The sequence below is a fragment of the Salmo trutta genome, chromosome 33, assembly GCF_901001165.1.
Source record: "Salmo trutta chromosome 33, fSalTru1.1, whole genome shotgun sequence".
Classification (NCBI taxonomy): Eukaryota; Metazoa; Chordata; class Actinopteri; order Salmoniformes; family Salmonidae; genus Salmo; species Salmo trutta.
This window is the reverse complement of record NC_042989.1, coordinates 40,734,263-40,746,428: the sequence shown is the minus strand read 5'-3', so window position 1 is coordinate 40,746,428 and position 12,166 is coordinate 40,734,263. Positions and strand designations below refer to the sequence as shown.

General features: G+C 39.2%; 1 long non-coding RNA gene across 1 annotated transcript; it reads right to left on the bottom strand.

Annotated features, from left to right (window-relative positions):
- Positions 1-2,894: 2,894 nt before the first annotated feature.
- On the bottom strand, positions 2,895-11,767 carry LOC115173005 (uncharacterized). The gene is made up of 3 exons (XR_003871530.1): positions 11,448-11,767; positions 7,977-8,044; positions 2,895-7,856 (listed from the first exon to the last, which is right to left on the bottom strand). It is a non-coding gene; the product is annotated as an uncharacterized LOC115173005 (long non-coding RNA).
- Between the last annotated feature and the right edge of the window lie 399 nt (positions 11,768-12,166).

The following is a 12,166-nucleotide window of genomic DNA, read 5'->3' as shown; positions in this document are numbered from 1 at the left end:
CCAAAGATAACTCCTGCTATGAACGTTACCACCTTTCTATGTATACCATATCTCCGCCCACTTGCCCTGTTAATCCCCGATCTAGATGCTTCTACTCACCTCTCCCTTGAACCTGTATCTCCCTGGACCTGGACCACCCTCACTGCCTCAACATGAGACAGCCTTCTCTCCACTCTCACGTGTTGCACCTCCACTGCCTGTTTCATAGCCTCACACTCACTATATGCCACACTATGAGCACCCCCCCCAACTGTAGCCTAGTGGTTAGAGCAGTGGGCTAGTGTCCGAGAAGTTGCTAGATCGAATCCCAGACCTGACAAGGTAAAAATCTGTCGTTCTGCCACTGAACAAGGCAGTTAACCCACTGTAGGCTGTCATTGTAAGTAAGAATGTGTTCTTAACTGACTTGCCTAGTTAAATTTAAAAAAATGTTCAAATATTTGACTAGAACGCCTCCTCTCAGGTTGTCTCTGACCTCTTTAGTGCCGACACTCACAGGCACTCCTGTTATCACCCCTTTAATCCACTGTTTCCCTGCTTCATCAGTCCAGCTAATCTACACCACTCCTTTAATCCACTGGTTCCCATCTTCATCAGTCCAGCTGCTCGACACCACTCCTTTAATCCACTGGTTCCCATCTACATCAGTCCAGCTAATCTACACCACTCCTGTTATCACCCCTTCAATCCACTGGTTCCCATCTTCATCAGTCCAGCTAATCTACACCACTCCTTTAATCCACTGGTTCCCATCTTCATCAGTCCAGCTAATCTACACCACTCCTGTTATCACCCCTTCAATCCACTGTTTCCCTGCTTCATCAGTCCAGCTAATCTACACCACTCCTTTAATCCACTGGTTCCCATCTTCATCAGTCCAGCTGCTCGACACCACTCCTTTAATCCACTGGTTCCCATCTTCATCAGTCCAGCTGCTCGACACCACTCCTTTAATCCACTGCTTCCCATCTTCATCAGTCCAGCTAATCTACACCACTCCTGTTATCACCCCTTCAATCCACTGGTTCCCATCTTCATCAGTCCAGCTAATCTACACCACTCCTGTTATCACTCCTTTAATTTAATCCACTAATTATTTTCTAATGTCAGTCACTAATAGTCACTCAATTAGCCCATGTCAGGTAACATGTTTTAGATCGGTAATTTAGTCTAAGGGACAGCTATCTAAATTTGTAGTAATCAAGGTCGAATTAGATCTGAGGGCCAGATTGATTTTGTTAGTAAATCTCACTCAGATATCATATTAAAAACTGCAAGCATTTCTCTCTACTATATGGACATTTTTTGTAGAATTGCACAAAATGAACCCCCACCCCCAAAAATGCTTGAAATTAGTTATAAAATTACTAAATCTTCTCACTGCCCTATGGCAAAATGTGTAGAATTGCCAGTGGTGTAAAGTACTTAAGTAAAATACTTTAAAGTACTACTTAAGTCGTTTTTGTGGTATCTGTACTTTACTGCTTTTACTTTTACTTTACTACATTCCTAATGACAAAAATGTACTTTTTACTCCGTACATTTTCCCTCACACCTAAAAGTACTCGTTACATTTTGAATGTTTAGCAGGACAGGAAAATGGTCCAATTCACACACTTATCGAGAGAACATCCCTGGTCATCCCTACTGCCTCTGATCTGACGGACTCACTTCATTTGTAAATGATGTTTGGGTGTTGGAGTGTCCCCTTGGCTATTGGATAAATAAAAATAAATACAAATTGTAACGTCTGGTTGGTTTAATATAAGTACATTTGTATGATTTAAAACCAAATACTTTTAGACTTTTACTCAAGTAGTATTTTACTGGGTGACTTTCACTTTTACTTGAGTCATTTTCTATTAAAGGTATCTTTACTTTTACTCAAGTATGACTATTGAGTAATTTTTCCACCACTGAGAATTAAATGAAATTAATTCTAAAACCAAAAAATATATATCTTGTGTGGAGGGGAGCAACTATGGTCCATCATGATGAGTTCAGATTGTTTTAGTGGCTCCCAACCCCATCAGTTGCCCATTCTTCTTCCTGATGTCGTAGCGCCCACTAGTGTCTACCCAGGTTACACTAATGTTAGTCTACCAACATGTGCCCAAAAAAATCCAGACCGTTGGCGGAGGTATACAGTGAAATCGGAAATTATTCAAACCTCTTGACTTTTTCCACATTTTGTTACGCTACAGCCTTATTCTAAAATGGATTCAAAAATAATATCTCAATCTACACACAATGCGCCATAATGACAAACCGAAAACAGATTTTTAGACATGTTTGCAAATGTATAAAAAAAAAATTTTTAAAACAGAAATACCTTATTTACATAAGTATTCAGACCCTTTGCTATGAGACTCTAAATTGAGCTCAGGTGCATCCTGTTTCCATTGATCATCCTTGAGATGTTTTCTACAACTTGATTGGAGTTCACCTGTGGTAAATTCAATTGATTGGACATGATTTGAAAGGCACACACCTGTCTATATAATATATGGTCCCACCAAGAAATTTCCTTGAGATGACTTAATAAGTAGCTACCTCATATTCTGCTGGTTAATATGGAACTATACTTCATCAATGTTAACTACTTATATGAAGCTGGATGACTGAGACATGACTTGTTGTGTTTTTATATTATTCTGTTCGGGTATTAAAACTGCTTTGTAAACCACTAAACGGGTCTCAATTGGATGAACATGTTGCATCTAAAGTGTTGTTTGGGGAAACCCTGCTATCCTTGAGAGGCGGATTATCTTAATGTGATGAAGAGTTCAGACCTTTTATCTTAACGTGATGAAGAGTTCAGATCTAGGTAGGGAATGAGTAGTAGATATGGAAGAAGATGTGAAGTTGTAATGCCACACAAACCAGTCCAGTCATTCGTGCTATTGGCACCATGCTGCTTTTTATTGCTACATTTCTGATGCAGATTTGTTCAGTTAATCCACAACCCGAGACGGGAGACTCTGTTGCTCCAGCATGCCCCAGGGGCTTCTCGCTGGAGTGCATAGTCACACCACAACGCACAGTCATCTCATTCTGTTGCTTACTAGTAATACTTGGATCAACAGCCTGAAATCCAGTCTTTTGTGCCATCATTCCGTTCCTTGTCATTGCCAAGGAACGGCAAGTAGAATGATAGCGCAGAAAAGCCTGGATTTCAGGCTGTGATCAACATCGTACATCTTTTATGAGAACAAGTGGTTCCAATGTGCTCTGGGTGATGTCAACAACCATCCCTTGTTATTCAAGACCTGTAAACGTATTTTACTAACTTCATATCACAGCGCCACAATATCAGCCTTTCAGTATCATAGATCTATATAGATCAATGCAAATTACCAAATTGATTATTGCCCGCAATACAAATCATTGATTACTTTTAGTCATGCATAATATTTTCTCCTTGTATTTAATATAGTTTTAAATGATCAATACATTCTAGATTTACCTATTGCCACATTATGTAGAGTTACAATTTTGGTTTTTTTGAACACAGTATTCAAGACAGGATGATTGGTAGTGAATTAATTCATACATGTAAAGAAAGTTTTACAGCATTTTTTAAACGTTTTTTTTTTTGTTCAGTCGTTTCTCTCTATTACGTTCAATTAATAGGAAGAATGCATAATACATTTACATGCATACATGCATACATAGCTCGATTGATATGGACAACGATGCAACATTTTAACAGAATGTAAACCGTGAAAAGAGGCATCAACACAGGCCTCCTAAAATCAGTGGATCTTAGTTCTTACAGAGTGATACTGTACGAGTCCGAGGCCACTTCCAAAATGGCACCCTATTACCCGGGTCAAAAAGTAGCGCATTAGGGAACGTAGCTTGAATATTGAATTTCCCCAGAAGACCGTTTTGCCAATTCAAAATGTCTTTCTGTTTCAACATGTGATACTTCACACACTGTTGGGTGGTTCTTACTAGGAACATAGTGCATTCTAAACCACAGTACTTCCCCCTAAACAAACGCTAATTATATAGCTACTAATATGCTAAACATTCCTTTAAAAACACAGATTACAATAGATCAAATAAACTGAAAATCGTGCAGAATTGTTTATTTCTTCTAAAATGTCTAATCAGATGCATATTATGCCTATTAGCTTTTTACTAAATGTATTCTAGGTCATTATTTTATTGATCAATTACAAAGGCTGTTTCTGACAGGAAGCCCAACTCTAATACGTTGTCCAATTATTGGCAAAAGAGCCGATCTGATTGGTCAAAAGGCCAATTAGTGGAAAAAGATTAGAATTGGGCTGCCTGTGTGATTACACATTATTATAATCCTTATTTCTTTACCTTTATTTAAACTAAAAAACATTTAAGAAAGTTAAGAAAAAAAACTATTATTATTATTTTCAATGGCGGCCTAGTGGGTTAACTGCCTTGTTCAGGGGCAGAACGACAGATTTTGTGTACCTTGTCAGCTCGGGGATTTGAACTCTCAACCTTGCGGTTACTAGTCCAACGCTCTAACCACTAGGCTACGCTGCCGCCCCCTATTCAAATAGCAGCAACCGTTCATGCATGGTTAGTTATAATATTGGCACCACAGTCCCTCTAAATAAGCTAATGCATATGAAGACAATATACAATATTTCTTAATGGAAGACGTTGGTAATTTTGTTGTTTTCAAACAACTTGTCACTTGTTCATACAATATTACATATTCATATCCACATCATGACAGGTAATAAGATACCATATTGCACATATCCCGGAAGGAGTGAAGGTGGTGGACCACAAATGATGCAAAAATAAATATAAAAAAAAAGGGCCCTTAATGAAATAGAAAATGTTGCCTAGGACACAACACATAAACCTACCTAACTCTATGGGTACAACACATAAAGCTACCTAACTCTATGGGTACAACACATAAACCTACCCTACGGGCCTGTTTCCCAGATACAGATTAAGCCTAATTCTGGACTATTTCAATTTATTTAACTAGGCAAGTCAGTTCAGAACAAATTCTTATTTTTAATGACGACCTAGGAACAGTGGGTTAACTGCCTTGTTCAGGGGGCAGAACGACATATTTTTACCTTGTCAACTCGGGGATTCGATCCAGCAACCTTTCGGTTACTAGTCCAATGCTCTAACCACTAGGCTACCTGCCGCTAAAAAGCTTTTTCAATGGAACTTCTCCTCGTCAAGGAGTGTGTGTCTGGGAATCCGTTCCTATAACTAGGACTGTTATACTGGGAATCCGTTCCTATAACTAAAATAACATAATCTGAGACTCTGTGCCATTCATACAAACTCTGATAAGGTTATCGAATGAATCAATATGGTGTAAGAATGAATCAATATGGTGTAAGAATGAATCAATATGGTGTAAGAATGAATGAATATGGTGTAAGAATGAATCAATATGGTGTAAGAATGAATGAATCAATATGGTGTAAGAATGAATCAATATGGTGTAAGAATGAATCAATATGGTGTAAGAATGAATGAATCAATATGGTGTAAGAATGAATTGCGTCTTTTAACTTTTGGTAGAGTACGTTATGTTGGGCTATATGGTCCCTACTTCGTCTAAGGGAAACGATGATATTTATTTGCCTTGAACTCTAGGACCTGGGTTAGTGTACTGTTGTTGTCTTTACACTGGTTAATATCATAAAGAAAAGCACCAACTGTCCTGGTACAAAACACGGCAATGAGGTAGAGCAATAATAACATCTTTCCACCACAGATCATAACGGGGGCTACTAATCTAATCTCACAGAGCCAGACGAGAGGCTCAGAATCTGGTATGATAAGGTACAGGGTTGCCCAACCCTCTTTCAGTCCAACCCTCTACTGTCCTGTAGGTTTTGCTCAACAAGACCTTAACTAACTGAATCAGATATGCTAAATTAGGGTTGGACTGAAAACCTACAGGAAGGTAGATCTCCAGGAAGAGGGTTGGGCAGCACTGATATAGCAGAACAAACCTACGCTGTAGTAGTAAAGTCTGGTATAATATAGCAGAACAAACCTACTCTGTAGTAGTAAAGTCTGGTATAATATAGCAGAACAAACCTACTCTGTAGTAGTAAAGTCTGGTATAATATAGCAGAACAAACCTACTCTAGTAGTAAAGTCTGGTATAATATAGCAGAACAAACCTACTCTGTAGTAGTAAAGTCTGGTATAATATAGCAGAACAAACCTATTCTGTAGTAGTAAAGTCTGGTATAATATAGCAGAACAAACCTATTCTGTAGTAGTAAAGTCTGGTATAATATAGCAGAACAAAACTATTCTGTAGTAGTAAAGTCTGGTATAATATAGCAGAACAAACCTACTCTGTAGTAGTAAAGTCTGGTATAATATAGCAGAACAAACCTACTCTGTAGTAGTAAAGTCTGGTATAATATAGCAGAACAAACCTACTCTGTAGCAGTAAAGTCTGGTATAATATAGCAGAACAAACCTACTCTGTAGTAGTAAAGTCTGGTATAATATAGCAGAACAAACCTACTCTGTAGTAGTAAAGTCTGGTATAATATAGCAGAACAAACCTACTCTGTAGTATTAAAGTCTGGTATAATATAGCAGAACAAACCTACTCTGTAGTAGTAAAGTCTGGTATAATATAGCAGAACAAACCTACTCTGTAGTAGTAAAGTCTGGTATAATATAGCAGAACAAACCTACTCTGTAGTAGTAAAGTCTGGTATAATATAGCAGAACAAACCTACTCTGTAGTAGTAAAGTCTGGTATAATATAGCAGAACAAACCTATTCTGTAGTAGTAAAGTCTGGTATAATATAGCAGAACAAACCTATTCTGTAGTAGTAAAGTCTGGTATAATATAGCAGAACAAACCTACTCTGTAGTAGTAAAGTATGGTATAATATAGCAGAACAAACCTACTCTGTAGTAGTAAAGTCTGGTATAATATAGCAGAACAAACCTACCCTGTAGTAGTAAAGTCTGGTATAATATAGCAGAACAAACCTACTCTGTAGTAGTAAAGTCTGGTATAATATAGCAGAACAAACCTATTCTGTAGTAGTAAAGTCTGGTATAATATAGCAGAACAAACCTACTCTGTAGTAGTAAAGTCTGGTATAATATAGCAGAACAAACCTACTCTGTAGTAGTAAAGTCTGGTATAATATAGCAGAACAAACCTACTCTGTAGTAGTAAAGTCTGGCACCCGACATTAGGGGGCTATGAGATCGTTGATACAGTTTGCAGCATCTACTATGTTTTACTCCCATTGTTCAAGGTTGGGAATTGAGGCTTTCAGAACAACAACAAACCACTGTCCGCAGTACATCTGAAACTAGACCTACATTTTGTTCATTATAATGGTAATGACTTGGTTCAGACAAAAGGGTTATATTGGATTACTAAGGCAGTAGAACAGAGATCATCCATTTCAGGAGGAAAAACCTACCGAGATTTCTGTGAATACCCTTAAATGCAAATGGGACCAATTCTGGGGATGATTCCACCAACTAGCCGACATATGTTCTGTTCGATCCCTAGTTATGAAAATAATAGGACAAGACTTGACAGATATCATCATCGTTGTCTACAAGCAGTGGTGGATACAGATAGATGAGGATAGATGAGGATAGGGGAGAGAGAGAGAGAGTAGTTGCCAGTCTCTCCTGTATCCCCACACATCCCTGGAGCAGGTCCACTGTCTGTTCTCTGCCGAAATATTGGTTGAGCTCTTGATCCATCTCTGGTCTCAACAGCTGGGCGTGACAATTGGGAGATGTTAACCTCAAATCTGTATGTGTCTCACGTGAAGAACTGTGGTCTGGACATTTTCCCCACGAAGTCTGGCACTCGTTCACTTCGCATCTGTTTAGGGATTTAAGTCACAAATTAGAAAATAGTTAGTATTCTGACAAAGTATGTGGCTAGTAGCTAGCAGCTGGTAGCTAGCTACATATCATTATGATATGGCTGAGAAGGACTGACCTTTGTCAAATGCTGGACAGGTTGTTGCACTGTCAGAGATGATCTTGTCTAGAAGCTGGAGAGGCAGCCTGTGGATGGACGGACAGACATACCCCATTCAAAATATACCTAGGACATTTATTTATTTGCTCCTTTGCACCCCATTATTTCTATTTCTACTTTGCACTTTCTTCTACTACAAATCTACCATTCCAGTGTTTTACTTGCAATATTGTATTTACTTTGCCACCATGGCCTTTTTTTGCCTTTACCTCCCTTATCTCACCTCATTTGCTCACATTGTATATAGACTTATTTTTCTACTGTATTATTGACTGTATGTTTGTTTTACTCCATGTGTAACTCTGTGTTGTTGTATGTTGTCGAACTGCTTTGCTTTATCTTGACCAGGCCGCAATTGTAAATGAGAACTTGTTCTCAACTTGCCTACCTGGTTAAATAAAGGTGAAATAAATAAAATAAATAAATAAATTAAAATATATAAATATAGCTAAGGAAATAGCTAGCTATTTTTAAATTGCACAAAAGACCTTCCACAAATGTGATCCAAATGAGCTATTATGGCAAACAACCCATGGCATGCACATTAGAGAGGAATACAAAGGCAACCAATAATTCGTGCTACATATGTTTAGTATTAGCTAGCTAGCTATTGTGGCTACCCCATTCATAGGCGCTAACCGCTTTAGCACGCTAACCGCTTTAGCACGCTAACCGCTTTAGCACGCTAACCGCTTTAGCACGCTAACCGCTTTAGCACGCTAACCGCTTTAGCACGCTAACCGCTTTAGCACGCTAACCGCTTTAGCACGCTAACCGCTTTAGCACGCTAACCGCTTTAGCACAATAGTATTTTTCTGGCCAGGGGGAGTTTTGTTTACATGCCCGATGCTCATTTTGGAACTTTAAAACGCATCGCTTGTGGAAACATAAGGAACGTATATTTTATATCAGCGAGAAATGATATACAGCACCAATCAAAAGTTTGGACACCCCTACTCATTCAAAGGTTTTTCGTTCATTTTTTACTATTTTCTACATTGTAGAATACTAGTGAAGACGTGTTATTTCATAATTTTGACATATGGAATCATGTAGTAACCAAAAAAGGGTTAAACAAATCAAAAATATATTTTATATTTTAAATTCTTCAAAGTACATTTTGGCAGATTTTCCTTCACTCTGCGGTCCAACTCATCCCAAACCATCTCAAATTGTGTTGACGTCTGGTGATTGTGGAGAACAGGTCATCTGATGCTGCACTCCATCACTCTATTCTTGGTCAAATAGCCCTTACACAGCCTGGAGGTGTGTTGGGTCATTGTCCTGTTGAAAAACAAATGATAGTCCCACTAAGGGCAAACTAGATGGAATTGCTGCAGAATGCTGTGGTAGCCATGCTGGTTAGGTGTGCCTTGAATTCTAAGTAAATCACTGACAGCGTCACCAGCAAAGCACCCCCACACCTCCTCGGTTATGGCAGCCCCCCGCACCTCTCTGATTCAGAGGGGTTGGGTTAAATGCGGAAGACATTTCAGTTGAAGGCATTCAGTTGTACAACTGACTAGGTATCCCCCCTTTCCTCCATGCTTCACGGTGGGAACCACACATGCGGAGATCATCCGTTCACCTACTCTACATCTCACAAAGACACAGCGGTTGGAACCCAAAATCTCAAATTTGGACTCATCAGACCAAAGGCCAGATTTCCACCGGTCCAATGTCCATTGCTCATGTTTCTTGGCCCAACAAGTCTCTTCTTCTTATTGGAGTCCTTTAGTAGTGGTTTCTTTGCAGCAATTCGACCATGAAGGCCTGATTCACGCAGCCTCCTCTGAACAGTTGATGTTGAGATGTGTCTGTTACTTGAACTCTGTGAAGCATTTATTTGGGCTGCAATTTCTGAGGCTGGTAACTCTAATTGAACTTATCCTCTGCAGCAGAGGTAACTCTGGGTCTTCCATTCCTGTGGCGGTCCTCATGAGAGCCAGTTTCATCATAGAGCTTGATGGTTTTTGCGACTGCACACAAACTTTCAAAGTTCTTGACTGACCTTCATGTCTTAAAGTAATGATGTACTGTCGTTTCCCTTTGCTTATTTGAGCTGTTCATGCCATAATACAGATTGTGTTTTATCAAATAGGCTATCTTCTGTATACCACCCCTACCTTGCCACAACACAACTGACGCATTAAGAAATTCCACAAATGAACTTTTAACAAGGCACACCTGTTAATTGAAATGCATTCCAGGTGACTACTTCATGAAGCTGGTTGAGAGAATGCCAAGCGTGTGCAACGCTGTCATCAAGGCAAAGGGTGGCTACTTTGAAGAATCTCAAATATATTTAGATTTTATTTTAACACTTTTTTGGTTATTACATGATTCCATATGTGTTATTTCACAGTTTTGATGTATTCACTAGTATCTACATTTTTAAAAAGTCTAATAAATCAATTGAATACATACCATCACAATAAATTCTTTACTTATTTTAGGCAGGTCTAAAGAAACATTATGATATGAAGGAAATGTGTGTTTCAGAAGAACAGAATGAGTTGGCCTACTATACATTATCTGGCTATGCACCATGCCATAGGCTGTTGGCTTGTTCATTTAGCAGACAAGAAGAAGAATTAGCTGAATTAGCATTCAGGAGCAGTGGCGGTTCTAGACCATTTAAACTGGGGGGGGGGGGGGCAAGCTGGGGCCAGTTGTACTGTTAGAGGGGCCAGTTACATTAGAAGTTATTGTTGTCATATCGTTTTCTTCACTGCATTGCAGGCATTAGCAGGCAAAATACCATGTTCATAATCATTAATGTTCCGCGTTGCCACTGTCTAATAACAAAGAACGATAGCAAAAATGTGTTATGTAAAAATTATTTCATACTCCACATTTAGGAGGGGGGGGGCCCACAAGGGGGTCCAAAATTGTTGTCACAGGGGCACTGCCCCCCCCCCCCCAGAACCGCCCCTGTTCAGGAGCGAGTGAGCATATGAAGCAGGTCTTATACATTAGATTTAAGAGTTATTTGGCAACTTTAGCTGTGAATGATACAAACCTTAACATTTTTAAGCCTTTCTAATGCAGGAACCAGTGGGATGATCGTAAAGGGGGGTTGCTTACGATGCTGATGGTCTGTTTACGTTTCTACCGTTGTGACTAGATGGAGTAGGTCTACAGCTCCGTAGCAGCCGCGTCAGTGGCATTATCGCTAAACCTGAACCCCTTTTCTTAACCTCATTAATCTCATTCTCCAAGCCACTACGTTAATTCACCTAACTTGTTAAACGAATTATCCTAACCTGCTTTATTAAAAACAAACCATCTGCCCTGACACACCACACAGGAACGCACACATGCACGAACACCCCAAATTGAGGGCCTCGGTCATAATTACCCAGCAAAAAACTGGTCATCCAAACAACCCTTACGTTTTATTACTATTTTAATCATAAAGGTACTCACTGAAACTCTTCAAAGACACCAACATCATCAGTAAATGCATATTGTCTCTAGGAGAACCAGTTCTACGCCATGTTTTGCCCCCCCAGCCGTCTGACTGCCCTTTACGGAGATTGCGCTGTTGAACTGCCCGCCTCTCAATTTTCCTCCCATGAAAAATACTGTAATTATGTTTTTTATTTTTTTATTAAAACGCCTGAAACTTAGATCGCCAACATACTGATGTTGACGAGAGAAAAAAAATCTGTAAGGAGAGGTTTTCTTTTTTGCGCTGTTTAACCAATCCAATGGAGTAGTTAATATGGAGTCCTTGTTAACACAGAGTTTAAAAAGCCAGAGGTGCAACACCGCGGTACTTCCGGGAACGCTTGCTAAACAGACCAGGCCCGGGGTTTAAATAAGAAGTCAATTTAGTGAAGTGAACAATTCTTCCTTCGACAACTAAATGCACACAACCTACATCCGAGCCAATGTCTTACGTAGTTGAACGTGTTATTAAACGTGTTATTACTCCCAACCTCGTGAAAGTAAAAAAAAAAAAAAACACACACGTTTTCATTTTCGTCACAAAAATATTTTTTTTATACAAGAGTGCCTTTTGAGTTGACGTCCTGCACATGCGCAGTTCGGTGACATATAGGACACTTGACATATAGGACCAAATGACTCATAAGCTTTTTTATTTCGCCAACGTCGCCATGTGTGATCGGATAAACAGCTTC